This window comes from Salmo salar, chromosome ssa25, assembly GCF_905237065.1.
Source record: "Salmo salar chromosome ssa25, Ssal_v3.1, whole genome shotgun sequence".
NCBI classification, from domain to species: domain Eukaryota; kingdom Metazoa; phylum Chordata; class Actinopteri; order Salmoniformes; family Salmonidae; genus Salmo; species Salmo salar.
The window spans coordinates 8,229,861-8,255,595 of record NC_059466.1 but is presented as its reverse complement, the minus strand read 5'-3'; the positions used below and the strand labels follow the sequence as shown (position 1 = coordinate 8,255,595).

Here is a 25,735-nt window from a genome sequence, read left to right as displayed (position 1 = left end):
GAGCTGTTCTCTCATTAATGTCTGGAAGTAGCTAGCAAGTTAGCCAGTTAGCTTGGGTGCTTGACTGCTGTTTTTAGTACAGAACGTTCAGATCAACCCTTAAAGAGAAGGGTGGGGCTGAAGCTTAAGAGGGTGTGAATGATGCTGAATTTTTATTTGCACTATTTTCTGCATTGTAGAATAATGGCTGAGCAGATTTTCAAAACTATGAAATAACACATGAAGCTGGTTGAGAATATGCCAAGAGTGTGCAAAGCTGTCATCGAGGCAAAGGGTGGCTACTTTGAAGGATTTAAAATATAAAATATATTATGATTTGTTTAACACTTTTTTGGTTACTACATAGTTTTGATGTCTTCACTATTATTCTACAATGTAGAAAATAATAAAAATAAAGAAAAACCCTGGAATGAGTAAGTGTGTCAAACATTTTGACTGGTACTGTATGTGTGTGTATATATATATATATATATATACACTGCTCAAAAAAATAAAGGGAACACTTAAACAACACAATGTAACTCGAAGTCAATCACACTTCTGTGAAATCAAACTGTCCACCTAGGAAGCAACACTGATTGACAATAAATTTCACATGCTGTTGTGCAAATGGAATAGACAACAGGTGGAAATTATAGGCAATTAGCAAGACACCCCCAATAAAGGAGTGGTTCTGCAGGTGGGGACCACAGACCACTTCTCAGTTCCTATGCTTCCTGGCTGATGTTTTGGTCACTTTTACAGCCCAACACCGTGCAGGACGTTTGGCATTTGCCAGAGAACACCAAGATTGGCAAATTCGCCACTGGCGCCTTGTGCTCTTTAGAGATGAAAGCAGGTTCACACTGAGCACGTGACAGACGTGACAGAGTCTGGAGACACCGTGGAGAACGTTCTGCTGCCTGCAACATCCTCCAGCATGACCGGTTTGGCGGTGGGTCAGTCATGGTGTGGGGTGGCATTTCTTTGGGGGGCCGCACAGCCCTCCATGTGCTCGCCAGAGGTAGCCTGACTGCCATTAGGTACCGAGATGAGATCCTCAGACCCCTTGTGAGACCATATGCTGGTGCGGTTGGCCCTGGGTTCCTCCTTATGCAAGACAATGCTAGACATCATGTGGCTGGAGTGTGTCAGCAGTTCCTGCAAGAGGAAGGCATTGATGCTATGGACTGGCCCGCCCGTTCCCCAGACCTGAATCCAATTGAGCACATCTGGGACATCATGTCTCGCTCCATCCACCAACGCCACGTTGCACCACAGACTGTCCAGGAGTTGGCGGATGCTTTAGTCCAGGTCTGGGAGGAGATCCCTCAGGAGACCATCTGCCACCTCATCAGGAGCATGCCCAGGCATTGTAGGGAGGTCATACAGGCACGTGGAGGCCACACACACTACTGAGCCTCATTTTGACTTGTTTTAAGGACATTACATCAAAGTTGGATCAGCCTGTAGTGTGGTTTTCCACTTTAATTTTGAGTGTGACTCCAAATCCAGACCTCCATGGCTTGATAAATTGGATTTCCATTGATTATTTTTGTGTGATTTTGTTGTCAGCACATTCAACTATGTAAAGAAAAAAGTATTTAATAAGATTATTTCTTTCATTCAGATCTAGGATGTGTTGTTTAAGTGTTCCCTTTATTTCTTTGAGCAGTATATATATATATACTTTCCAGAAACTATGGGGGATTGGAAAAAATGTAGACAATTACATTGATGGAAGCTACAATCTATCTGCAATAGTAAAGCTGATCTACCCCCTAAAACAACATAGGCCAGCATCCCTTTGGAACGCTTTCGACAGTTTGTAGAGTCCATGTCCCGGCAAATTGAGGTTGTTCTGAGGGCAAAATAGGAGTTTAACTCAATATTAGGAAGGTGTTCTCCACTTGATACTGTAAACCATTCCATTCTTGTGGGCCGGCTAAGGAGTATTGGTGTCTCTGAGGGGTCTTTGGACTGGTTTGCTAACTACCTCTCTCAAAGAGTGCATTGTATATAGTCAGAAAATCTGCTCAGCCACTGCCTGTCACCAAGGGTGCACCCCAAGGCTCGATACAAGGCCCCACGCTCATTCTCAATTTACGACAACAACAACGCTCAGACAGTAGGCAGCTCTCTCATACATTTACAGTATATGCAGATGAAATACAGTCTTATACTCAGCTGGCCCCTCCCTGGATTTTGTGTTAAATGCTCTACAACAAAGCTTTCTCAGTATCCAACAAGCTTTCTGCCCTTAACCTTGTTCTGAACACCTCCAAAACAAAGGTAATGTGGTTCTGTAAGAAGAATGCCCCTCTCCCCACAGGTGTGATTACTTCCTCTGGGGGTTTAGAGCTTGAGGTAGTCACCTCATACAAGTACTTGGGAGTATGGCTAGACAGTACACTATCCTTCTCTCAGCACATATCAAAGCTGCAGGCTACATTTAAATCTAGACTTGGTTTCCTCTATCGTAATCACTCCTCTTTCACCCCAGCTGCCAAACTTACCCTGATTCAAATGACCATCCTACCCATGCTAGATTACGAAAACGTAATTTATAGATCGGCAGGTAAGGGTGCTCTCGAGCGGCCAGATGTTCTTTACCATTCGGCAATCAGATTTGCCACCTATGCTCCTTATAGGACACATCACTGCACTCTATACTCTGTAAACTGGTCATCTCTGTATACCCGTCACAAGAACCACTGGTTGATGCTTATTTATAAAACCCTCTTAGTCCTCACTCCCCCCTATCTGAGATATCTACTGCAGCCCTCATCCTCCACATACAGCACCAGTTCTGCCAGTCACATTCTGTTAAATGTCCCCAAAGCACACACATCCCTAGGTTGCTCATCTTTTCGGTAGACTGCAGCTAGCGACTGGAACGAGCTGCAACAAACACTCAAACTGAACAGTTTTATCTCAATCTCTTCATTCAAAGACTCAATCATGGATACTCTTACTGACAGTTGTGGCTGCTTTGCCTGATGTATTGTTGTCTCTACCTTCTTGCCATTTGTGCTGTCGTCTGTGCCCAATAATGTTTGTACCATGTTTTGTGCTGCTACCATGTTGTCCTGCTGCCATGTTGTGTTGCTACCATGCTTTGTTGGCATGTGTTGCTCCCCATGCTATGTTGTTGTCTTAGGTCTCTCCTTGTGTAGTGTTGTGTAGTCTCTCTTGTCGTGATGTGTGTTTTGTCCTATATTTTTATTTAAATTATTAACATTTTTAATCCCATCCCCCGTCCCCGCAGGAGGCCTTTTGGTAGGCCGTCATTGCAAATAAGAATTTGTTCTTAACTGACTTGCCCAGTTAAATAAAGGTTAAATAAAATACAAATAAATGATCATATATTACACATCTATGATTTAACAGTAATACAAATAATGTTAGAGAATAATATCAAGTTGTCGAGTGACCTAAATCAGTAAAGGAATAATGTGGCTGGCTGTTCCAATCACAGAGCCCAGAAGCAGCACTTGACCTGCCTCCCTCTAGGGTCAAAGGTCAAAAGTGAGGACAGTGACATGAACAAGGAGTGTGGCAGTCATGACATCATTTAAAAATTATTCATGACCTTATAGGTGACACTAGATGTCCCTCCATGACATCCCTTTCTAGTTGCCTCTGGATTTATTTCCTCCACAATCTCCAAAGAAACAATCTAGGATTTTCTAAAAGCAGATTGAAGAGGGTAATGAATAAGCAGCAAAGAAATAACATTACCCCGTATCCCCTAAGTCCTTTGGACACTGTATGAATGGGAGTATAGAGCGCATTCGGAATGTATTCAGACCCCTTCCCCATTTTCCACACTTATTCTAAAATGGATTAAATAAATAAAAATCCTCATCAATCTACACAACCATCTCTGCAGCACTCCACCAATCAGGCCTTTATGGTAGAGTGGTCAGACGGAAGACACTCCTCAGTAAAAGTCACATGAGAGCCCGCTTGGAGTTTGCCAAAAGGCACCTAAAGAACTCTCAGACGATGAGAAACTAGATTCTCTGGTCTGACGAAACCAAGATTGAACTCTTTGGCCTGAATGCCAAGCGTCACCCCTGGAGGAAACCTGGCACCGTCCCTTTGGTGAAGCATGGTGGTGGCAGCATCATGCTGTGGGGATATTTTTCAGCAGCAGGGACTGTGAGACCAGTTAGCATCAAGGTGAAAGATGAATGGAGCAAAGTACAGAGAGATCCTTGATGAAAACCTGCTCCAGAGAGCACAGGACCTCAGACTGGGGCGAAGGTTCACCTTCCAACAGGAGACCGACCCTAAGCACACAGCCAAGACATCACAGGAGTGGCTTTGGGATAAGTCTCTGAATGTCCTTAAGTGGCCCAGGCAGAGTTGTGCCACTTAAGGACAGGTACGTGCATGTGTACATGCCTGTGTATACGCATATGAGTCTGAATATGTTTATGAAATTCTACCTTGGGCATACCTATAAGTGCCTATCAGTGGCGGTCAGTGCCGTTTTAAGATGGGACTTAAACCCAATTGAACATCTCTGGAGAAACCCGAAAGTATGTCACGTCCTGACCAGTAAAGGGGTTATTTGTTATTGTAGTTTGGTCAGGACGTGGCAGGGGGTGTTTGTTTTATGTGGTTCGGGGTTTGTTGGGATATGTTCTTATGTAAGAGGGGTGTTTGGTTTATGTGTTCCGGGGTTTTGGGGTATTGTTCTGGTTTTGTATTTCTATGATTTTCTAGGTTGTGTATTTCTTTGTTGGCCTGGTATGGCTCTCAATCAGGAACAGCTGTACATCGTTGTTGCTGATTGGGAGTCATACTTAGGTAGCCCTTTTTTCCACTTGTGGTTTGTGGGAAGTTGTTTTTGCACTGCTAGGGTTAGCCTGCATAACTGTTTAGCTGTCGTTTGGTTTGTTATTTTTGTTAAGTGTTCAAGTTTATTAAAATAAAACGTTAAAATGAGCACTCAACCCGATGCGCCTTGGTCTACTCAATACGACGGCCGTTACAAAGTAGCTGTGCAGTGACGCTCCCCATCCAACCTTACAGAACTTGAGAAGAATGGGAGAAACTCCCCAAATAAAGGTGTGCCAAGCTTGTAGCATTATACCCAAAAAGATTGAAGGCTGGAATCACTGCCAAAGGTGCTTCAACAATGTACTGAGTAAAGGGCCTGAATACTTTTGTAAATGTCATGTTTTTTATATATATATTTTTTTAATGAGTTTTCCTGTTTTTGCTTTGTGATTATGGGGTATTGTGTGTAGATTGATGAGGGGGAAAAAACTATTTCATCATTTTTAGAATAAGGCTGTGATGTAACAAAATATGGAAAAAGTCAAGGGATCTGATACTTTCTGAATGCAGTGTTAGACACTTGTTGTGGATTGGTATATTTATTGCTTTCTCATGTCTATCCATCCCTCTCCAAGAAGAGTAGAGCTCAAAGCCTGCAGGAAGAAGTTTGATTTCTTAACTTTAGAATTACCCCGACAATGGCAACAATTGCTCAGGCAATAGCCCCCAAAGTACTCTATATATTTATACGGCACAGAATTTTTTTTTTTAAATCTGGGTTTTGGTGATGGAATAGCTTCCAGGGGCTCTTGAAATATTAGACCTGTCAGTGTTTCTGACAGAGCCTTTATCCTCTTAGTCTGTGTTTGATGGAGGACTCCATCGACTTTGACACCCTGCTAAATGTCTTTGCCTCAGCTTTCAGTTCTGGGAACGGTGATAATGCCACACTTGGGTTTGGTGTGTGTTGGCGTTGCAATGCACCTGCTGTGCTTCAGCACTGGGGACGTGCATCACTCTGTGATTCAAACCATTTCACCAAAGGGTGCATTTGGACTTTGAAGGGTCAAATTCTGTAGGTATTGAGGGAACGTTTGGTAATTGAGAGGAAAATGAGTTGTCAAGTGGATTATTCGTTTAGTTGCTGAGGGAATGTTAAACCAATTCAGATGAATTAATTGAAAACAAAGTGACATACACTTCATGACCAAAAGTATGTGAACACCTGCTCGTCGAACATCTCATTCCAAAATCATGGGCATTAATATGGAGTTTGTTTCCCCTTTGCTGCTGCTATAACAGCCTCCACTCTTCTGGGAATGCTTTCCACTAGATGTTGAAACATTGCTGCGCGGACTCCATTCGGTCACAAGAGCACTGGTTGGACACTGATGTTGGGTGATTAGGCCTGGCTTGCAGTCTGTGTTTTAATTCATTCCAAAGGTGTTTGATGGGGTTGAGATCAGGGCTGTGTGCAGCCCAGTCAAGTTCTTTCACACTGATCTCGACAAACCATTTCTGTATAGACCTCGCTTTGTGCACAGGGGGATTGTCATGCTGAAACAGGAAAGGGTCTTCCCCAAACTGTTGCCACAAAGTTGGAAGCATAGAATCATCTAGGATGACATTGTATGCTGCAGCGTTAAAATTTCCCTTCACTGGAACAAAGGGGCCTAGCCCGAACCATGAAAAACAGCCCCAGACCATTATTCCTCCTCCACCAAACTTTACAGTTAGCACTATGCATTGGTGCAGGTAGCATTCTCCTGGCATCCTCCAAACCCAGATTCATCCGTCGGACTGCCAGATGGGGAAGCGTGATTCATCACTCCAGAGAATGCGCTTCCACTGCTCTAGAATTCAATGGTGGCTAGCTTTACACCACTCCAGCCGACACTTGGCATTGCGCATGGTGATCTTAGGCTTGTGTGCGGCTGCTCGGCCATGGAAACCCATTTTATGAAGCTCCCGACAAACAGTTATTGTGCTGATGTTGCTTGCCGAGACAGTTTGGAACTTGGTAGTGAGTGTTGCAACCGAGGACAGACTATTTTTACGCATAGCTTCAGCACTCTACGGTCCCGTTCTATCAGCTTCTGTGGCCCACCACTTCAAGGCTGAGCCGTTGTTGCTCCTAGACATTTCCATTTCACAATAACAACACTTACAGTTGACTGCAGTAGCTCTAGCAGGGCAGAAATTTCACTAATTGACTTGTTGGAAAGGTGGCATCCTATGATGGTGCCACATTGAAAGTCACTGAGCTCACCAGTAAGGACATTCTACTGCAAATGTTTGTCTATGGAGATTACATAGCTGTGTGCTTGATTTTATACACCTGTCAGCAATGTGTGTGGCTGAAATAGACAAATCCACTTATTTGAAGGGGTGTACACATACTTTTGTATATATAGTGTACATGTTCATAAAAAGTTTCTAAATTGGGGAGACATACATATTCTAGGGACATACTGTCACTGACCATTTTGAGGACATCTGATTTATGAGGGCACACAGAGTACCGCAGACTCTACAGACCTGAACCAGTGCATTTGAGCCGAGATGTGCCGACTTGAAGTTCACTCTATCAAACTTTAATGGCATTCTGTATTCTGTCTATTCAGGCATGAGTGAGCACTTCAGCATACTTTTTTAGAGCAACATTTAAGAGAGGTCGTACCCAATGCTTACCGAGGCCGTGAACACAACGTTCCCATGTGGGCTGAGCAAGAAGAAAAGTAAAGCCCTTAGCAGACCCTCACTCCCCCAGCCTGCCACCCACTCCTACTGTATCTCAGAAGACTGGCTTTTTTTATTGTTAATGCATTAAGCGTAGGGACAATGGCTGTCTTTCACCGTACGCTGAAGTTCTTTTGTTAAAAATGAATGCTTTAATTACGGCTTCCCTCTGGTTACGCATCGGTTTATTTATATACACTGCTCAAAAAAATAAAGGGAACATTAAAATAACACATCCTAGATCTGAATGAATGAAATAATCTTATTAAATACTTTTTTCTTTACATAGTTGAATGTGCTGACAACAAAATCACACAAAAATAATCAATGGAAATCCAATTTATCAACCCATGGAGGTCTGGATTTGGAGTCACACTCAAAATTAAAGTGGAAAACCACACTACAGGCTGATCCAACTTTGATGTAATGTCCTTAAAACAAGTCAAAATGAGGCTCAGTAGTGTGTGTGGCCTCCACGTGCCTGTATGACCTCCCTACAATGCCTGGGCATGCTCCTGATGAGGTGGTGGAGGGTCTCCTGAGGGATGTCCTCCCAGACCTGGACTAAAGCATCCGCCAACTCCTGGACAGTCTGTGGTGCAACGTGGCGTTGGTGGATGGAGCGAGACATGATGTCCCAGATGTGCTCAATTGGATTCAGGTCTGGGGAACAGGCGGGCCAGTCCATAGCATCAATGCCTTCCTCTTGCAGGAACTGCTGACACACTCCAGCCACATGAGGTCTAGCATTGTCTTGCATTAGGAGGAACCCAGGGCCAACCGCACGTCACGTCTGTCACGTGCTCAGTGTGAACCTGCTTTCATCTGTGAAGAGCACAGGGCGCCAGTGGCGAATTTGCCAATCTTGGTGTTCTCTGGCAAATGCTGTAAGCACAACCCCCACCTGTGGACGTCGGGCCCTCATATCACCCTCATGGAGTCTGTTTCTGACCGTTTTGAGCAGACACATGCACATTTGTGGCCTCCTGGATGTAATTTTGCTGGGCTCTGGCAGTGCTCCTCCTGCTCCTCCTTGCACAAAGGCGGAGGTAGCGGTCCTGCTGCTGGGTTGTTGACCTCCTACGGCCTCCTCCATGTCTCCTGATGTACTGGCCTGTCTCCTGGTAGCGCCTCCATGCTCTGGACACTACGCTGACAGACACAGCAAACCTTCTTGCCACAGCTCGCATTGATGTGCCATCCTGGATGAGCTGCACTACCTGAGCCACTTGTGTGGGTTGTAGACTCCGTCTCATGCTACCACTAGAGTGAAAGCACCGCCATCATTCAAAAGTGACCAAAACATCAGCCAGGAAGCATAGGAACTGAGAAGTGGTCTGTGGTTACCACCTGCAGAACCAGTCCTTTATTGGGTGTGTCTTGCTAATTGCCTATAATTTCCACCTGTTGTCTATTCCATTTGCACAACAGCATGTGAAATTTATTGTCAATCAGTGTTGCTTCCTAAGTGGACAGTTTGATTTCACAGAAGTGTGATTGACTTGGAGTTACATTGTGTTGTTTAAGTGTTCCCTTTATTTTTTGGAGCAGTATATATCTCTCAGACAGAAGCATGATGTGTTGGCACATTAGGACCGTGAATAATCTCGTATTGGGCTCTGCTACATGCATGAGGAAATATTTTACCTTCCACACAAGAGACACGATAAAAAATGTATACCTCTCCCTCAATATTTTAAGCAGCACAAAAGTGAAGTGGCAGCAGTTTAAGCCCAAACAGACAGTGAAGCAGTCACTGTGTGTGTGTGTGTGGGGGGGGGGGGGTGTACGTGCCTGCGTACATGCGTGATGAATATGTGTTTGAAATTCTACCTTGAGCATACCTATATGTGCCTATCACTGGCGGTCTGTGCCATTTAAGATGGGTTGAGTCTTTTTTTTTTTCATCAGCATGGTCTTATTTCAATTACAGCATATTGGATGACTGTCAAGCATATTCCATTCAACCAGTTCAATGTAACAGCGATAGATTTAGGCTACTACATGATACTCAAATTGTCCCTATACCCATCATGAGGTTGCTACAACCTAGCCTATGAATGAACGTTTACAATGTAGGTGCACACAGGTCGAGAGAAAAATTTGAGGTGACAGTGGCACATGGACAGACAGTGACACATTCAATACCGCCTTGCACACTCTTGCCTGCATCTAGCTGATATAGGGTGTAATCATTAGTCCAACAGTTGCAAACAAGAGTTTCTATTGGACAATTCGGGTATGTTAACCTCCATTTAGTTCCATTTGCTTCCGTTTAACAAACCTTTTTCAACAGAATCGGTGGAATGAATGCACACACCCCTGAAAACACACAAACACAATTCTCTTTCATAGCAGCCACATACAAACAGGATGATCACTTTGCTCGTTAGATCTTTCTCACATCTATGTGCTCTCTTCCTCTCACCTTTTCCCTTTGCTTGTGGACTTCAGTGCACAACATATCAGCTGTACAGTATGTGACCAGGTGAAAAATCCTTTCCAAACCATACCATAACTGCTACACACAGCCCACATCGTTCTCACCATATTAGCTAAATTAACATCATAGTCAACATAGGTAATAGAATGAACGTGTTAGTTAACCCGCTACAATCATGCAGTAACGTTAGTGTAAGCAGTTTACCACTTAGAACTGCAGGCCCTGTGGCAATAAATCAGTATAAACAAAAGCTTACATTGACTTGGAAGAGTTCCAGTGTTGTGTTGGATAGTCATAGCCACCCCTCTGTTTGAGCGGGGTGTTTGAGTAGGCTAAACTAGCTAGCTGCATTCGCTTGCTAAATAAGTGAACATGAAAAAAATATAGCTAGCTCTCTCTGTCTCTGCATCTCCTTCATTTTTTAACATATACATTTTTTAACATAACAATTGTCTTTCTCTCTCTTTGTGTCAACTACTCACCACATTTTGTGCACTGCAGTTCTCTGATCCTTTGATTGTGTGGACAACATGTCAGTTCATGCTGCAAGAGTTCTGATAGGTTGGAGGATGTCCTCCGGAATTTGTCAGAATTACTTTGTAAGTCTATGGAAGGGGTTAAAAACCATGAGCATTTTAGGTTTTGTAATGAAGTCAATGTACCCAGAGCAGGATGGAAGCTAGCTGTCCTCCAGCTTACACCATGGTGCCACCCTACAGAGTGCTGTTGAGGCTACTGTAGACCTTCATTGCAAAATAGCGTGTTTTAATCAATTACTTGGTGACGTGACTATATTTAGTGTAGTTTTACCATTTTTATTTTTATGAAATTCACTGAGGTTAGTCCTCCCCTTCCTCCTCTGAGGAGCCTCCACTATTGCCTATGAATTATTGTGTGTTTGTATGTGGGTATGGGTGTGGATACACTAAGGTTCATGAGCAGGATATATCTAACGGAGAACATGATGCTTGGACAAAATGTTTTGATTATTCTGCGACATTGAGGAAAAACCCAAGAAGCATATTTTAGTCCCCACTTAGCTTTGACCTTTTTTCGACGTTACTTTAAAGCATTCTACACATACCCACTGTACACATGCCCACTAAATCATATTCCTGACAGGCAATAGAACTAAGCAAGGCTGGAAAAAAAACATGAGGGATGGAGAGTACCAGACTAACATGGTCTGGCTTCAAATAGCTCAGTTCACCTTCAAGAAGTCCATTTTGTACATATATTTTTTCTGGCTTACAGAAATAATTAGAGACCACTCAGGGCCCAATGAGAAGATCAATATAAATTGTAGGTCCATTTGGTCGTAATATGGTTGTATGTCACAATGCTCTGACTGCAGTTTTGATGCAATCTGAGGGATGTATGACAAAGGTACTACCTGCGGAGAATATATAGATTGATGATATGTTTTCTGAGAATCTCTGCTTGACTTTGACCTTCAAATAAAATAAAATTGTATTTGTCAAATGATTCGTAAACAAAAGGTGTAGACTAACAGTGAAATGCTTACTTATGGGCGTTTCCCAACAACGCAGAGAAAGATAAAATAGAAAAATAATAGGAAAGTAATAACACATAATAATAACAGTAAAAATAAATACACAATGAGTAATGAATGATAACTTGATATGTACAGTGCATTCGGGAAAGTATTCAGACCCATTGACTTTTAACATATTTTTTACGTTACAGCCTTATTCTAATATGGATTAAATGAATAAACAAATCTTGTTCAATCTACACACAATACTCCATAATGACAAAGCTAAAACTGTTTGTTTTTATTTTTTGCAAATGTATAACATCTTTAAAACAGAAATGCCTCATTTACATTGATCATCCTTAAGATGTTTCTACAACTTGATTTCAGACCACCTGTGGTAAATTCAATTGATTGGACATGATTTGGAAAGGCACACACCTGTCTATATTAGGTCCCAGAGTTGAAAGTGCATGTCAGAGCAAAAACCAAGCCATGAGGTCAAAGGAATTGTACATAGAGCTCCATGACAGGATTGTGTAAAGGCGCAGACCTGGGAAAGGGTACCAAAAAATGTCTGCAGCATTGACGGTCCCCAAGAACACAGTGGACTCCATCCTTCATTAATGGAAGAATTTCGGAACCACCAAGACTTCCTAGAGCTGGCCGCCTGGCCAAACTGAGCAATCGGGGGAGAAGGGCCTTAGTCAGGGAGGTGACCAAGAACCTGATGGTCACTCTGACAGAGCTCCAGAGTTCTTCTGTGGAGATGGGAGAACCTTCCACAAGGAGAACCATCTCTGCAGCACTCCACCAATTTGGCCTTTATGGTAGAGTGGCCAGATGGAAGCCACTTCTCAGTAAAAGCCACATGACAGCACTCTTGGAGTTTGCCAAAAGGAACCTAAAGACTCTCTGACTGTAAGAAGCAATATTCTCAGGTCTGATGAAATGAATATTGAAAGTCTTTGGCCTGAATGCCAAGCGTTACATCTGGAGGAAACCTGACACCATCCCTATGGTGAAGCATGTTGGTGGCAGCATCATGTTGTGGGGATGTTTTTCAGCGGCAGGGACTGGGAGACTAGTCAGGATCGAGGGAAAGATGAACGGAGCAAAGTACAGAGAGATCCTTGATGAAAACCTGCTCCAGAGCTCTCAGGACCTCAGACTTGGACGAAGGTTCACCTTCCAACAGGACAACGACCCTAAGCACACAGCCATGGCAATGCAGGAGTGGCTTCAGAACAAGTCTCTAAATGTCCTTGAGTGGCCCAGCCAGAGCCCGGACTTGAACTCGATCGAGCATCTCTGGAGAGATCTGAAAATAGCTCTGCAGCAACACTCCCCATCCAACCTGACAGAGCTTGGGAGGATCTGCAGAGAAGAATGGGAGAAACACCCCAAATACAGGTGTGCCAAGCTTGTAGCATCATACCCAAGAAGATTCAAGGCTGTAATCGCTGTTAAATGTGCTTCAACAAAGTACTGAGTAAAGGGTCGGATTGCTTATGTAAATGTAATATTTCCGTTTCTTTTTTTTGATTGATGAGTTAAAAATAAAATTGAATGAATTTTAGAATAAGGCTGTAATGTAACAGAATGTGGAAAAAGTCAAGGGGTCTGAATTCTTTCCGAATGCACTGTACATACTCTTAGTTATTCCTAGTTATATGTGATGAGTGAAAACATGGTCAATGCTATTTGGTAAACTATTTACCAGTCTTTTGGCTTGGGGCTAGAAGCTGTTCAGGGTCCTGTTGGTTCCAGACTTGGTGATTTGCTACCGCTTGCCGTGCGGTAGCAGAGAGAACAGTCTATGACTTGGGTATCTGGAGTCTTTGACAATTTTTAGGGCCTTCATTTGACACCGTGTTGTGGAAATTCATACTCAGAGACTTTGTCATTACTTCAAACAATTGTCTTTATTTAACCTTTTCACCTGTGAGTTCCAAATATTTCTAACGGTCACCCCAGCGTGAGTTGTTTGATGCACGTGATGTCAGAAAGCACTCACTGTTCCAAAATGGGATTATTACGCAACAGAACAGTTAACACGCGCTGCCTGCTAATTATCTATAGGCTACGTTTCAACTTGTCAATTAATAATTATTTTCTAACAAGTTGTATTTTCTAACAACAGTTTGAATTGAGGTGTGTTCCGCCTCCTCATTAATTCACATGGAAGTAGTCCATTTCAGCTTTGCAGACAATTTATGTTTGAGGCTTTACCAAGCCGGATCGCACTTCACTCAGGTTTGCGCAGATCAAGTATTCATATATTTGCGTAGTCTTACAAGAATTGGAAAATATTCTTGCTGGTGCTCGCTTTTCCTTCCTTGTTGTTTTCCTTACACATAATAACTTTGGACATGTGTGCGTTCCTATCAAAGTAAGTTCCTTATTTTCTGTATATCGTGTTGTCATTTCTATTGTAGGCGCATACAGTATGTATGTATGTATGTATGTATGTATGTATGTATGTATGTATGTATGTATGTATGTATGTATGTATGGAGCATAATGTATTTACAGTTTCCAATTATTGCATATATTGTAATGGACACCTACAGTATGATGTGTGTAAAATACTTTTTTGAAGGTTGTACTGATTATAATGAGCTAAGCTATTTGCCAGCTATGTGTGACACCATGTTTGTTGACATTATACAATGCATTCTGGGTGTCACATAATCTGCCAGACCAAAGATGTTATAATGAGGTGAAGGAATGGTTCACTCATCTTTTGGGTAAACTTCCAGAAGTTAATGAAGGGAAGTGGATGATCGTATACAACACACCCCCTTCAACATGCATACTATAAACAAACCAAACTCATCTTGTCTCCTTTTATTGTCTTTGGTTGATGCAACAAAAACAAGCATGGTGGAGTGCACAAACTACCCATCGTCAGATTACTTTCGATTTCTAGAAGGTGTTTTTCTCAATTATTTTGATCAATAGTGAGCTCACCCGTGATGTGATTAATTATAAATAGTAATTGCTATTAGCTAATTCATATTGTAGTTTCTGTCAACCGAGAGTTATAAAAATATGACTGCTTGTGTTATGTCAATCTTTCCTCAGTTAGCGCTAGGACAAATGTAGCCTATATTTTTCCGGTTTGGATGATTGTTATACTGTGAATGTCTAAACATTGCATCCAAAAATAAACTGCTCACATTCTGGACATAACTTTGTAAGGACTGTAAGGACTGTGACAATAGTCTTGACTGTTAGGCCGAGTAGCCTAACCTTTACACAAATGCAGAGTACTATACATAGATGACACAAAAAATGCTTAGTCATGGTTGGTTCCACCCCTCCCATGTAGATTGGGGCATCATAAGCAACTCTGGGTTCATCCGGTCGTTATCTGCACGGGGTTGTTGTCTTAACCCCACCCTGGCTTAGTTTCCCAGATGCAAGGATGATTTTGAGACAATGCGTGATTGTTCTACTCCTAAGCTATCCCTAGCAAAACACATTCTTGTCTATGCAAAGCAGTCTTTAACTCATTTGTCAGCTCAAGCCATCTCTAGTGACCATAAGCCCAGATTAGCTGCAGGGAACTAGAGTGGAGACCATAAAAAAACAGCTTCAACAGGACAGATTTGTCTTCCTATTCGTTAAGTATTAATTGCTTACTAGTAATATCAAATAAATCAGGTAAATACATAATTTTTCTCTCACAACCGCCTGGTATAGAGGTCCTTGATGGCAGGGAGCTTGGCCCTAGTGATGTACTGGACCATACGCACTACCCTCTGTAGAGCCTTATGGTCAAATGCCAAGCAGTTGCCATACCAAGCAGTGATGCCAGTCAAGATGCTCTCAATGGTGCAGCTATAGAGCTTTTTGAGGATCAGAGGGCCCATGCCAAATATTTTCAGCCTCTTGGGGGGGAGGCGTTGTCGTGCTCTCTTCACGACTGTGTTGCTGTGTTTGGACCATGATAGGTCCTTAGTGATGTGGACACTCGACGCGCTCCACTACAGCCCAGTCGATGTAAATGGGGGCGTGCTCGGCCCTCCGTTTCCTGTAGTCCACGATCAGCTCCTTTGTCTTGCTAACGTTCAGGGAGAGGTTGTTGTCCTACAGTAGCATCACACAGCCAAGTTTTTGACCTCTGTATTGGATATCTCATTGTCGTCGGTTTTCAGGCCTACCACTGTCGTGTTGTCAGCAAATGTAATAATGGTGTTGGAGTCGTGCGCGGCCACACAGTCGTGAGTGAACTAAGCATGAAAGGCCTAAGCACGCACCCCTGAGGGGACCCCGTGTTGAGGGTCAGAGTGGCAGATGTGTTGTTGCCTTCCCATTTCCCCAAACGGCAGGTGTAGACTCGTGACTTGCCTTACCTGCTTATTCTTCTTCTTCATCTTCTTCTTCTTCTTTTCACTGAGGTCAATGGTGTATGGGGATCCCCACAGGGTTGAATCCTCAGGGTCAATTTTACAGATACAATCGTGTAGTTGAGGGTCATAACTCTTTCTGAGCTCTTGCATAGCATGACATGAATATGCTATAGATATTCAATAGATATAGTTAATTAACTAAAAATGCAGTTGTGCCCTGTTATAACATGCTCATGAGATGCGATTATAGAGATTATAGATATGCAATAAATGCATTATGGATATGTAGTCAAAGTCAATCGTTACCAGAAATGCAGCGATTACTAACTTATCCCCCAGTACAAGGGTATAGTTCATATCCATCAGTCAACTCTTCATTCTCCCAGATCTAAAGGCAATCTGGATAGCTCCATGCAGCATTCATAGTCCACTACCTTGTGTCAGATAGAGATCATGGTTGCTGAGGGATGAAGACCTGATCTAGGCATGCAGTTGGTGGCTGCTCCCCATGTACTGAGAAGCCCAATCCATACACTCAAATAGTTATTTATTTTTACCTTTATTTAACTAGGCAAGTCCATTAAGAACAAATTCGTATTTAAAATGACGGCCTAGGAACAGTGGGTTAACTCCCTTGTTCAGTGGCAGAACGACAGATTTTACCTCAGCTCAGGGATTTGATCTAGCAACCTTTCAGTTACGGGTCCAATGCTCTAACCACAAGGCTACCTGCAGCCCCAAATATACGATGACATACATACATTCCCATATACTCCCAGAAGTTTTTCAGAGTCCCAGCAAAAATCACTTCACACGCTAGCGTGCAGCTCCCGATAGATCTGCTGTATTGAATTTCAATAGATTCAAATGTACAGTTTATGTACCGTCAGAAAGGTCGGTGGGGTGACCATTTTGTCACCGAGCACCCGGTGTTGTGTATCTTTCCCCTCCGTTGCATTTTAATCACTCGGCGCACAACCAATCAATAAGCCATTTCATGCTACCCAGACCAACATGTAATTCACTCGCACTGTACTGCTGCGAAATACATTTGCTGCTGCTGATGTATATACAAATGAATGGCAGTTCTGAATAATGCTGGAGAACCAACACAAAATAACAAGAGGCCAAGCTCCAACATTGATATAATGGCCTTGCTTGTATTGATAAAGTCTGGACTAGTTTAGAGGGATTCCACGCCAGCGGGAGCAGAAAATATTTTTGGTATCTCAGATTCTGGTAATTCTCACATAGAAACTTCAATGTAATGGATGTTTTACATGCTTTTTACATTTGTATCACAAACCATTTTTGAGAAAATCATGATGAAAGTGGCCATTTTAGGCCCTTTTTAGACCTATACATGCCTCGTGAGAACCAAATGATCTGTGAACTGTGCATGACACAGACAACATATTGGTGTCATCATAATCTTTATGCACTCTAAAATATGGAGTATGTTTTGATTCTGAAATACACATTTTCAGATTAATTTATTCAATATAAAAAATATGAATATAAAATATCTCAAAACTAGCCTTTTTGATTTAGTTCAGTTTGCTAATTATGAAGTTCTGATCAATTTTATGAGCACCACACTAAAACAGTGAATGGTAAATGGATTCAAAGGGAATTCCCTCTGCTGGTGATTTGCTGAATGTGCAATCTTGAAGGAGTGCTGTGATTAGTTAATGCCAATTTATATGTATAAAATGGGTCCTTTCATTAAAAGTACCAGAGAGTCAAGTCTGGAAATGTGATGTGTATGAATAGTATATTAATCCAAACAATGTCTAAAAATAAGCAAATTCAAAATGTGTAGTTTTGAGATATTCATATTTTTAATGTGAAATAAATTAACAGTGAAAATGTGTATTTAAGAATCTAGATATACTCTATATGTTAGAGCACACTTTAAGGACTATAATAACACCAAGATGTCTGTATCATGTACGATTCACAGATAATAGGGTCTTAAAGCCTAGAATGACCACTTTCATCATGATTTTCTCAAAAACGGTTAACAAATGGAAAAAGCATTTCAAGCATCCTTCCTCCCAATGAAGTTTCTATGTGAAAATTGCCAGAACAATCTGAGATACGAAAATATTTTCTGCTCCCGCTGGCATGGAATCCCCCTCTAGACTTTTGAGGAGGCCTATGGTGACATGAGCTGGGTTGTGTAGTCTATTATTAAAGAGATTTTGGCAATGACTGGAAGTCTATGGTAACTGCTAGAATGCTAGTAAATACCATAGACTTCCAGTCATTGTGCTAAAGCTAGTTAGCATTGGCTTGTGAAACTACCTCTAACTTCCTTCATACCGGATGCAGAGACATACAAATTGTATCCATGCGTTCATCTGACTCTGGGGAAGTAGGGCTTCATTACCAAATCCCAAAGTATCCCTTTAACGTGTAATTACACTACTTTGGCCGTGAAACAAAACTTTAGTAGAGATGGCAACAACTTTTGGAAAATCAATGGGAAATTCAACTAGCATGTGAGGATACAACACATCTATAGAGATAGCAACAAATTGTGGGAAATCAAGGCTACATTCAGCTAGCAATTGCTTTCGTTCTGAATTATTATGATATAGTGCATATTTGGGCTACTGAAAGTGATTGGCAACTAGTGGATTTAATCCATGGTTGCCTGACTACGGTGTGTATTATCTTTAAGTCTGCATTCTCCATCTATCTCACCCAAAGAGATCAGTGGAGAGGCAGGGCCCTAGATCCAAATCGATTTGGTAAAAGCAGTGCTGTCCATCATGTCTCTGTGACTGACAGATGGAATGAGATGCCTGTGTGCCTAAGGCGTCACTCCATTCAAGGCTATGAATTGCATATCTCATGTACGTGACAGATTCAAGAGTGCATGAGGTAGGTAAGACCCTGTTTGTATTGGGAAGTCTGTGTGAAGGGCTATTCCAGAGGATCAGCCATGCAAGAGATGCTGTGTCCACCAACCTTGAGAAATCATTTCCTGCAGTGCTTTTGGTGAATAATTAAGTCAAAGGTTAACAGCATCAATAACAGCATCCTAGATTCGAGGATGGGCTCACTTCAAGGTGAATATAGTGTATGATATTAAATATAGAGTATGATATTAAATATAGTGGATCATATTAAATATACAATCCCATTTGATATAGTATCATATTAAATAGTGAATCAAATAAAGAGTATCATATTATATTTGAATGTCTTCATTGCTCTTACAGGAAAGTATAACCAAGGATCATGGTAATTTGTAACAGGTCATCTAAAGTCCCACAAGGGAAACAAAGCTAATATAAATTGCCATAGGAAGACTGGCAAGTCCATTGCGAGTGTTCTGTGCCCTTTCAAAATATCAATAACCCAAGTGTATTATTATTATTACGTTGTGCTTTAAAGGGATGTTTTAATGCCAAAACTGCGAATGGTGGTTTACAAAATAATGGGGCTCTGACGGGTCTGGTCAGGACTGTCCATTAACTAATCACTGACCATCCAAGCCCAACCACACAAGCTGTGTGAGTATAAGTGGAGCTGCACCACTGATTTCCCTTGCTTGCTATTGGTGTGCGCGCTAGACCGTACCGTTCTATACTGAATTCCCAGATGGCTATAAAGGCAATGTGTATTTTATACTGTGTACTGTATGGTTATCTGCAGAGAATATCAGCCCTGTTTTTTTCAACATTTTCCACTTATAATGTTTCTGGCTAGTGATACTGGCTACAAAAATATAATTAAATATGGATGAAATGTAACCACCAGGGTACCTTTCCAAATAACAGCTGTAGAAATGCATTGGCATGTGTATGAAAGATAAACACTTCTCTATCAACTGTTTTTTTTCTGTTTACTCGAACAGATAGGCTTATACTGGGTAAAAAATATGAGTAAATATTTGGCAATGAACCTAACAACAACATATTTTCAATTTCACTATATTCAACATTATGGGGTGATTTTCTGGACACAGATTACACTTAGTCCTGGACTAAAAAGTATTTTCAGTCCAGGACTAGGGGGTTGTTCCATGTGATTTCAGCAAGCCATATCACCCACCATCTCAAATTGTTCTGAAATCATTTTTGTAGTTAGAAACAGATAAGATTAGCATTCCTGCAACATTATTTAGTTGAAATATAATTTCATCTCTGAGAAATTAAACTAATTGATTGCACCCAAATTGTCTATTTTAATTTAAAGGATTCATATGATATTCAATACATATCCAATTTGGACCAAAACTTTTTTTGAACAATGAGTAAGACATGAGGAATCCAAAGAAATTGTCAAAAGCCGCACACCCAAACCCCATGTCAATTCCACCCCAACAATGAGTATACAGTATCATGTATGACAAGTAGTATTGAGCTGCGGCTTGGAGTATTGTTTCTTCATCCTATTTAATGTATTCCCAGTGAATTTGGTTATGTTTTTTTTTCCCTGTTCAGAGAAATTATTAATTGAAGTTGTTAGGTTTTTGTTCTGTTCTACATCATAATATTACAGGTTCTGACCACTAGATGGTGCTGTTCCAGGTGATGTATTTTTTTAAGACCACCCACCCACCCCTCAATTTTAAAGGGATAGTTCCTCTAAATTACTAAATTGCCTATTGGTTTCCTTACCCTGTAAGCAGTTTATGGACTAGGTATAACAGCAACCCATGCTTTGGTTTTGTTATCTGGGCACTGTTTCAAATGCTATCTTTTTTGCATTTGTGGCACAAATAAAATGCAAGTCAATGGTACCTAATATTAGTATTTTTTGTGCTTCATATCCAAATAATCTACAGTATAAGCAACATCATTGAGTTACACAATCAATTTGTAGATACTTCAGGATGATTTGGACATGAAGCGTGAAAATGCTAATATAGATATCATTGACTTGCATTGGATTTGTGCCACAAATGCTGAAAAGTTACCATTTCAAACAGTAGATAACAAAACCTATGCATGCATTGTTGTCATACCTTGTCCATAGACTAAGAAAACCCATAAGTACATTTGTAATTTTGGTGAACTATCCCTTTAACATTGAGGGGATGGGGGTTCTTTAAAAAGGTAAGCACCTGGAGTCAGAACCTGGTAATAACATGGTGTAGGATATGACACAAACCTAACAACTTCAATTACTAATTTCTCTGAATGGGAAAAAAAACACCACCAAATTCACTGTGAATACATTACATAGGATTAAGAAACAATACTCCAAGCCGAAGCTCAATACTACTAACCACAGGGTCACTGGTTCAATTCCACTCAGGAGTCCATAGGTTTGGCTGTTCTGTTCTCTGTACCTTCTATGGATGACCTAGGCCTAGAACCAACTTACTAGGTTGCCAAGACATACAGGAGGAATGATCTGCATTCTACAAGAAGGTGCCCCATTGCTGGCAACACAACACCACAATGTTCATGCTTTCCTCAAAAGGTCAGCTTGTGAAAATGTCACAGTGATAGAAACAACTATAGGCCCTGAGGAGACTGAACGAGAATATTTTCAGATGTGACTATATTTGATTGATAGTAATTAAGGAGGTAGGAGAATGTGGAAAGTTTCCTAGGGCTAGAGGCAGAAGCTTGAAATTTAGATTGTTAGAAAGTGGCTTTAGCAGCAGATACAAAGAAAGAGAAGGTAGAGAGGGGGGCGTGAAAGGATGATAGGACCTTTTTAAATAAGAAAGGAAGACGTTCCTAATCAAATACTCTTTGTTTTGTGTGTTTGTGACGTCTGTATTGTGTATATCAATACATGTGTATTGATGAGAGATTTATATTATGGATGGATGATGGACCCTAATTTTGGTAATATGTGACTCACCACCTGGATTCGGTTTTATGTAGCAAAATGTGAACGTTTTTTTTACATTTGTGAAAAGGAGATACTCAGAGCCACAAAAAGGTATATCATACACTGCATTGTTGAGGAACAATGGGAAAGTCATTCTGCTTTGAATGTTGATAAACTTGTGAACTCACTTTTGAGAAAAGGTCCTTTGAATGTTTTGGTACCTACTGGAAAGCTCTTCTTTGTCTACACCCATTCAGCATTGTTCACAACCTCTTAAGCCAGCCCCAACCATCTCTTTAAGGATTCACATGTGAGGTCATGTGCTAAACAGTGAGTGGTGTAGTAAAGATTAAGACTAAATGTGGTAGTAGCCTATAATAACGAAAAATTCCAGGTAAACAGCGTGTCCAGATAAAAATATTTTATAAATATTAGATGACGCTTACCCAGACACACATACTTGAGTAAATGTAAAGAAAACTTAATAGAAAATGACTGACGTAAAAGTCACCCAGTAAAATACTACTTAAGTAAAAATATTTGATATTAAAAATACTTAAGTATCAAAAGTAAATGGAATTGCTAAAATGTATAAAGCATAAATAATTTCAAATTCATTATATTAAACCAGATGGCCCAATTTTTAATTTACGGGGCACACTCCAATATTCAGACATAATTTACAAATGAATCATTTGGGTTTAGTGAGTCTGCCAGATCAAATGCAGCAGGGATGACCATGGATGTTCTCTTGATAAGTGTGTGAATTGGACAATTTTCCTGTCAAAATGTAACGAGTACTTTTGGGTGTCGGGGAAAATGTATGGTGTAAAAAGTACATTCTTTTCATTTTGGAATGTAGAGAAATTAAAGTAAAAACTGCCAAAAATGTAAATAGTAAAGTAATGTACAGATACCGCAAAAACATACTTAAGTAGTATTTTAATGCAGTGCTTTACACCACTTGCCCACTGACAAAGAAATGATCAGTCTATAATTTCAATGGTAGGTTTATTTGAACAGTGAGAGACAGAATAACAACAAAAAAATCCAGAAAATGTTATAAATTGATTTGCATTTTAATGAGGGAAATAAGAATTTGACCCCCTCTCAATCAGAAAGATTTCTGGCTCCCAGGTGTCTTTTATACAGGTAACGAGCTGAGATTAGGAGCACACTCTTAAAGGGAGTGCTCCTAATCTCAGTTTGTTACCTGTATAAAAGACACCTGTCCACAGAAGCAATCAATCAATCAGATTCCAAACTCTCCACCATGGCCAAGACCAAAGAGCTCTCCAAGGATGTCAGGGACAAGATTGTAGACCTACACAAGGCTGGAATGGGCTACAAGACCATTGCCAAGCAGCTTGGTGAGAAGGTGACAACAGTTGGTGCGATTATTCGCAAAAGGAAGAAACACAAAAGAACTGTCAATATCCATCGGCCTGGGGCTCCATGCAAGATCTCACCCCGTGGAGTTGCAATGATCATGAGAACGGCGAGGAATCAGCCCAGAACTACACAGGAGGATCTTGTCAATGATCTCAAGGCAGCTGGAACCATAGTCACCAAGAAAACAATTGGTAACACACTACGCCGTGAAGGACTGAAATCCTGCAGCGCCCGCAAGGTCCCCCTGCTCAAGAAAGCACATATACATGCCCGTCTGAAGTTTGCCAATGAACATCTGAATGATTCAGAGGACAATTGGGTGAAAGTGTTGTGGTCAGATGAGACCAAAATGGAGCTCTTTGGCATCAACTCAACTCGCCGTGTTTGGAGGAGGAGGAATGCTGGCTATGACCCCAAGAACACCATCCCCACCGTCAAACATGGAGGTGGAAACATTATGCTTTGGGGGTGTTTTTCTGCTAAGGGGACAGGACAACTTCACCGCATCAAAGGGACGATGGACGGGGCCATGTACCGTCAAATCTTGGGTGAGAACCTCCTACCCTCAGCCAGGGCATTGAAATTGGGTCGTGGATGGGTATTCCAGTACGACAATGACCCAAAACACACGGCCAAGGCAACAAAGGAGTGGCTCAAGAAGAAGCACATTAAGGTCCTGGAGTGGCCTAGCCAGTCTCCAGACCATAATCCCATAGAAAATCTGTGGAGGGAGCTGAAGGTTCGAGTTGCCAAACGTCAGCCTCGAAACCTTAAATGACTTGGAGAAGATCTGCAAAGAGGAGTGGGATGTGTGCAAACCTGGTGGCCAACTACAGGAAACGTCTGACCTCTGATTGCCAACAAGGGTTTTGCCACCAAGTACTAAGTCATGTTTTGCAGAGGGGTCAAATACATATTTCCCTCATTAAAATGCAAATCAATTTATAACATTTTTGACATGCGTTTTTCTGGATTCTTTGGTTATTATTCTGACTCTCACTGTTCAAATAAACCTACCATTAAAATTATAGACTGATAATTTCTTTGTCAGTGGGCAAACGTACAAAATCAGCAGGGGATCAAATACTTTTTTCCCCTCACTGTAGTATACCATACATACGTTAAGGCCATGTAAACTAAGTTGAAACCTCAGTGAGGTGCACATATACAGCACATAAACAGATGAATGAGCCATATATTTATGTGGTGGACACTTGATACGGACACACGATAGTTGTGGTATGTCACAAGATCATGTTACGACCAAACAATATTCAGTTTATATATCAATATTTTGCTAAGTCTTGCTAAGTGGATGGGTCTCTACAGAAGGTATAAACGGTACAGCCAAATGGTTACTTGCAAAGTAGCAATACAGAAATAGATAGTGTCAGTATAAATAAGATAATATGCAGTATGTACACGAACAATATCAATAGTGATAGACGAGGTAGTTATATGCATACAATCAAGGGTAAAGTGGCTGAGCAGCAGGATAAAAAAAAAATAGTAGCAGCAACGTATGGTGTCTGTGTTAGGAGAGAGTCATTTGAATAGAGGCACTGTAGATAGTGCTGATGACTGGTCCATCCAAACAACGCATGAACAAGGGAATCTATATTCAGAGAGCCTGTTTCTGTCCTGCCCTTGACTTTGGTGCAGGGCATGTCCATAGCCTCTTTGAAACTCCCTAATCTTCTCAAAAAGATACGTTTGTCTAGCTGTGTCCAGTCCAGGTGGCGCTTGCACAGGCAGACCATCTATGGGAGGAAAGATGTCAGTGTTGCGCAGCAGCTGAAACCTGGTCCCGACAGTCCGAACGCTCCTAGGCAACAACATCACCAGGCTCCAGAGCATCGAAGCTGTAAAAAAGGGAACAACAAAAAATAAATCAGAAGACATTACAACCCTGCACAACATTAATTCACCTCCCAAATTCAGATAAGAATAACCTCACACAATGCAATGAAAATTATTTCACCTGAAGTGCTGGTACTGCTTGATCTGTTGCAGTGGCCTGAATTACAGAGTCAGGTGTTGTTGCCAGCCATAACTTTACACCAGCAACGTACCATCCTCCAGTTCAACCAGCTGTGGGATGTTGACCCCTGTCACTATCCTGTGCTTCACAACACCAGCAATCTCAGACAAAGTGCTCACTCTGGTCTTTCTGAAGCGCTGCTTGATGAGGGCAAACTTGGTGTGGCCTGTGATCAGGAAGTGAAGGTCCAGACTGTGGTGGAGCTTGTGCGTGGTCTGCCAGGCACAATACCAGAGCACAAACGTGTTCTTGTTTTGGCCACTGCAGTTATCACAATTCAGGTCCACACGTGTTTCCATAGTTGGTGAAGAAATGGTGCATGTAGTTGATGACTGCGCTGCTGCCTTTGCTTGCTTGGGCCAGCTCTCTTTTGATGGGAGGCATTAGACCATTCTTCTTCTATGACTGGTGGAGGAGAGTAAGGCATGTTCTACAGATGCTGAAAGACAAATTCCAGATACAAATATTTTAGCATTCTTATACAATAGATGTGAAATGGCATTCTGAGATATCACTACACACAGTTCATACACAATGTTAGCTAGCTAGCCAGCAATCTAACGTCAGCTGGCTAGCTTTAACTAGCAATACAAATCGATTGTCATAGCTAGCCAAATAGGTTCAATCTTAGCTAGTTAGCTAGCTAACATTAGCCTATAACTAGCAATGCGAAATGCATTCTGAGAAAACATCGC

At 41.4% G+C, this 25,735-nt stretch overlaps 1 long non-coding RNA gene across 1 annotated transcript; it reads right to left on the bottom strand.

Annotated features, from left to right (window-relative positions):
• Positions 1-24,182: 24,182 nt before the first annotated feature.
• LOC123730514 (uncharacterized) lies at positions 24,183-25,305 on the bottom strand. Its single transcript, XR_006761970.1, has 2 exons — positions 24,981-25,305; positions 24,183-24,861 (listed from the first exon to the last, which is right to left on the bottom strand). It is a non-coding gene; the product is annotated as an uncharacterized lncRNA (long non-coding RNA).
• Positions 25,306-25,735: the final 430 nt, after the last annotated feature.